This window comes from Amborella trichopoda, chromosome 1 (assembly GCF_054954075.1).
Source record: "Amborella trichopoda isolate Santa Cruz 75 chromosome 1, AtrichopodaSantaCruz75HAP2 v2.0, whole genome shotgun sequence".
NCBI lineage: Eukaryota > Viridiplantae > Streptophyta > Magnoliopsida > Amborellales > Amborellaceae > Amborella > Amborella trichopoda.
Window position 1 is genome coordinate 42,446,602 of NC_142336.1, and position 6,011 is coordinate 42,452,612.

The window sequence follows — 6,011 nt, forward strand, 5'->3', positions numbered from 1 at the left end:
TCAAGAAGTATTTGGGTTAAAGATCCCCATGTTGCAAACCAGTTACGAAAACAATTTGGAAATGGAGTGTTTATAGGAATTTTAAACTGTAAGAACCAAGTGTGAGAATTATATGGGTTTTGAAGCGTCAGTATTTTATGCCAAGCATCTATGTAATCAGCATGTTTGTAGTATTTATTTGGGAAATCAGGGGAATATATTCTTTTGGCTTTAGAAGGGTCTGATCCTCAATCTTCAAAAGATAATACTTTCCTTATTTGTAATTTTGAATATGCTACTATTTTTGAATTCTTTTGATTATAATGTACCAAGAAAATAGACTCTGTTTCTAACAGAATCATTTCGTACCATTCTCTTGTTTTGGTACCTACAGATGGACAAAGATTATTGCATAAGTAATACTTAGCAACACTATTTGGGTTGTCATTCACATGTCTGGATTCTATGATTGCATCAGCAACAAAATAGGTTTCAAGATATGGAGTTTTGCTGGATAAAGTTGGTTTCTTTGGTGTAGAGGTTTGGAAAACTGAAGTTGGTGGAGAAGCGGAAGGTTGACTTGAATAAGTTGAATAATTGATATTTGGGGAATAGGAAATAGGACTATTATTGGGTGATAAAGCAGGTTCTATTCTTATTGGTGACTGGGTAATATTTACTGGAATGATATCCAGTGAGGTTTCCATAGGGGCTTTTCCCCTTTGCTCAGGAGTAGAAATATTATTATTTTTATTCATATTTGTATAAAACAAAGTTAGTGGAAAAGATAAAGCTGGTGGATCAAAATGATCAGTGTTGCCCTCCCTGCAAAATTCACGAGTAAGAAAATCAGGAAGATGGTTAGTAGTACCTTTTAAGTGTTCGATAGAAAAATCAAAGGATGATAATATTGCCTGCCATCGAGCAAAGATTTGCTTAGAGACAAGGTTTTGCACATCCTTAGTAAGAATATCAGTGGCAGCTTTGCAATCTGTTCTAATAAGAAAATGTGTATTAAGTATATCACTTTGAAATTTAGTAACACAATGAACTATGGAAAGTATTTCTTTTTTTACGGTAGAATAATTTTGTTGAGTAGAATTCCAAGCTTTCGAAATATAGCGGACTAGTTGTTCATTAGAGTTTATTTGTTGTTTTAAAATACCTCCTAATCCTAATTCAGAAGCATCACATTCTATTATTTTGAAAGCATTAGGATTAGCTAGATTTAAACAATGTAATTCTTTAGCTTTAATTTTTATTTTCTTTATAGCTTGAGTATATTCCTCTGTCCATTTAGGAGGATTCTTTTTAAGCCGTCGTATAATGGTTTAGCATCTATAGCTAAATTTTCATAAAAGTCTACTGTATAATTTAAACATCCTAAAAATCTTTGTATTTGTCTAAAATAATATCAGGAAATTTATCAGCAAATTGAATGGATCTTTCTATTGGTATAATTGTACCATAATGAATATGGTGGCCTAAAAATCTTATTTTTGTTTGGAAAAGATTTATCTTTTTAGCATATACTACTAAACCTGCATGTTTAATTGCTTGTACAAATGTATGAATATGTTTAAAATGTTGTTCTATAGTATCTGAGAAGACTAAAACATCATCAATATATACTATCATAAATTTATAATATGGGTTAAATACTTCATTCATTATTTTTTGAAATCCGAATGGCATTACGTTCCATTCATATTGTCCAAATGGAATATTGAATGCAGTTTTATATTTATCTTCTTCTTTTATTTGTATTTGCCAATAACCAGATTTTAAATCAAATTTAGAAAAGATTGTAGCAGTAGCAAGTCTATCTAGTAAGTCTTTTTTATTTGGTATTGGATACCTAATCCATTGTAAAACTTTATTTAAAGGTTTATAATTTATTACTAATCTTGGTACGCCTCTTTTTTTTTCCGCATTTTTATTGACATAAAAGGCAGCACAACTCCAAGGAGATGCACTTATTCTCATTAGATTTTTGCTTTGTAATTCATCAATTTCTTTTTTACAAAATTCTAATAAGGTTGTATTCATTTGTACTGGTCTAGCTTTGGTAGGAATTTTTGATTCATCAAACCCCTTTTCGTAAGGTAATCCTACTATATGTTTCTTTCTTGCCCAAAAGGCATTAGGAAGATTACTACAAATTTCTGTTTCTATTTGAGTTCGAAGATTATTAATTTTTGTTATTATCTTAGGGTTTTCTAAATCTTCTTCTATTTGTTTATATTTTATTTCTATTTTAAGGGAACATAGAAACTTTTCTTTATTATCCATTGTGACTCTATTGATTTCTTTAAGTTTTGGTTTTTCTAAAAATTCAAACTTAATTGTTTGTCCTACTCTAGATGTTTCTATTCCTGTATTATTAATTGTTATGGGATATAGTAAGGTTAGGAATGGAATTCCAAGTATGACTGCCTGACTTAAGTTTTTTACCATAATAAAAGGTGTTGGAAAATAGTGTCCATTATTACATACCATGACATTTGATAATTTATATTTAATAAATAATCTACTACCATCAGCAGTATTAAGTATTTGAGTAGTTTTATCAAAATATTTTGATGGAACTAAACTTTCATTAATACAATTTAAATCTGCACATGAATCTACTAAAGCTAATGTTTGAAAATTATATTCCTCTTCGATGACAATTTTTACTAATATAAACCATTTTTGAGAAATAATTTTATTTACTAAGTTTACCGATATATTTTCTTCAACTTCTTTGGTTTTGAAGGTTTCTGGTTCTTTATCACTAGAATTTGCTAGTTGATCGAATTCGATTTCGTCTGTATCAGTTACAGCTCCTGATATGTCATTCTGTAATTCTAATATTTTGATTCTAGTTTTTAATTGTTCTATTTCTGTTTTTATTTCATTTACTTCTTTTTTTAATTCAGATATTGTGGGTTCTCTTTGAAGTATATTTTTTTTATTAATTCGTTTGAGTATTTCAGCAAAATTGTAATCCTCTGGTGGTTCGAGTAATGGAATTGGTTTATTTTTTGCTTTTGTTAATGTGATAAATTGGGTAATAATTTCTCTTTTTTCCTCTAGATCATTTATTTTTTCTATAAGGTCTAATATTAATGTATCTTCTTTGGATAGCATATTACAGGAACATTCTTCTATATTCTGTTCAGATCCAGATTGTTCTGTTGAGGACATGAAATAATCTTCATCTTCTATTTGTCCTACCATTGTAGTATCAGTGGAAGATTCAAAAGAATCATCATCATATATTTGTATTATATCATATAGTTTATTTCTAATGGATTCTTCTAAGATTATAGTATCTATTTTCTTTTTTATTTTACATTGGCTTTTATAATGGCCAACTTTTCCACATTTATAACATACAGGTAATTTCTTTTTACCCTTATGATACTTGTATTTTGGAGAGAATCTTTTTATGAATTTATCTTTCTTGTATTTTTTATAAGATTTCTTTTCTTTTCTTTCTGTCTTATATTTTTTCTTTTTATGAAATTTATCTCTAGATTTTTCTATATGATATCCGAATTGTTCACAGAAGTCTCCTAATTCTTTTTTACCAATTATTTTTTGTTTATCTAATTGTTTCTTCAATTTCATGTCAGTACATAGGGCTAATCCTTCTGCACATATCTCTGCAGATAATTCTCCTAATGTATAAACAGAATATGGTATGATTCCTCCATTTTTATTTTTTAATCTAGTTTTTATTTTTTCTGCAAATAAATATGGTAATCCAGCAATAAATTTTTCTTTCCAATGATCCTGCTGGTTATCTTCTCTGCTTAATAGTCTGGAAAAGAAAACATCTTTGTATCATTTATAATGGGATAGGGTTGGACATCTTAAATTAGATAATAAATCTTCAGATCGGGCTTCAAGTAAGGCTGTACTCCCCACAAAATGAAGGGTGATGGTGTAAATGAGAGTATTAACAGCATCACTTTCGGAATATAGAACGTCTTGATTATTTTCATTTTTAATAGTCCATTGGCGAGTATTATTCAAAATTTGTTGTTTTGTATTTTCAGGTAAGTGGAAATCCCACAAACCTCGAAGCCATCCTGTGAAACCACAAACAATGGCTTTGGCGACCTCTTGATCATGGTTGCCTACCATTTTGCACGCAGAGGCATACATGGTCATATGTTTCATAGTGTCTAATATTTGTTGTTCAGATAATCCATTTATATTCCAATTTACTATTGATCTTCCTGAATAGGAAATATTCTGGGCTACCAAATCTTCTTCGAATTGTATATCAACAGGGGTTGGTCTATGATGATAGGGCCTAGCTGTTAAAGGTTTCCATGATTTTCCATATACTATTCTTTGAATATTATTATTATCTTGTTCATGACTATTTTTCGTAAAGGCTTCTTCCATATTTTCTATTGTGTTGGCAATTATATGTGTCTCTTCTTGTAAGGTTAATGTAGATGATTCAGGGCTTTCTGTAGCAATTTTATCTTTTCCTTTGTCCTGAATGTTTAAAGTTTTTTCTTTAATTTCTAATTTAGATAATTTTGATATTAATTGATCCATTAGGGTTTTATTATCTTCTCCAAAATTAAATTTTTCTTTATCAAGTGATGGAGGTGGTTTAAATAAAACATTTTTGGTTTCTTTTATAGGTACAAGTCTTAACATATTTTCAATTCTGGATGCTTGCCTTCTTAAAGATTACATATATAAATTTGTATAGTTATTTTGTTCTATTACATGTGGAATTAATTCAGCTTTATGTATTATTTCTCCTGTAGTCATTTTATATGGTGTAGCCTTTGTTTCTAATTTTAATTCTGGTTTTGATCCTTTTATAATAATACTTTTTTCAGGAGGGTGAATACTTGTCATTGTATTTCCTTCAGTTGTTTCATATGAAGCATATTGACTTTGTATTGTATTTATTTCAAAATTAGGAATATATATTTTTCGTTCCCTACATATTTCTTTTAACCAGACAAAAAATCCTTTGTTATATCGTTCTCTTTTTCGTGCCTTATTGTACTTTATATGAAATAATTCTACTAATCTAGGTTGAAAATGTTTTTTATACCAAGTTCTTATCTCCTTATTTTCTTCAGATAAGTAATCCTGTTCTATAAATTGTTTGCTAAGTCTTTTTTATTCTGTGAGAGTTAAGACTTGAAAATCCATTTCTGAGTCAGTTATTTCTGGTTCAGATTTTTGTATGGACCTATATTGTGGGATGATAATATTTTCTCTTGTTCTATATAGACTTTCTAAGTTTGGATTTATAGAAGAAGTAGAACTTCTTGGTAATTCTATTATAGGTTTTGTAGATGATTTTATTTTTGAATCATCTTTACTGTTATTTCTTCTATTGTTGGTAAATTGGATTTCTACTTTACCATTAGGATTTTCTAATATTCTTTCTGGAATATTATTTATTCTTGGGGCTTGGTACTGATGATTTTCATTGTAGATTGACCATGATTCGGGTAGAATAATTTCTGACCATTCTATGGTTTTTGGTATAATAGTATTAGATTTTTCAATATTGGTTTGAAAAAGTATTGTTTTTCCTCTTGTATCATGTTGTAAAACTTTAGGGCATAATGTAGTCATAACTTTGTAACATATTCTATATACTATGGCTAAATTTTGAGATCCTGGGATCATATCGAACCCTTGGGTCAGGTTTAGGGTTAATACCTTAAGGATATTTGGATCTTTTAATGATATAGAATAATTTGGGAAGCAATTAAAGTATACTGGACCATTACATAAACTAGATTCTACCATACCTAATAAGGAATCATTAGACTTATTATGTCTAGTATCTCTTAAACATACTAATATTGAATTATTAAGTCTTAACCTGGTTAATGGTTTAATAGCTACTTGTATTAAACTTATATGAAGATAATTGTAACTTTTATCATTATGAGATTGTATTATTTTATTACTTAATAACTGAAAATCTTCCTGGGTACTTGTTACTGATAGAGTTTATTCAACGGTTTTTATAGCATAACCTACTTTGAAGTTAA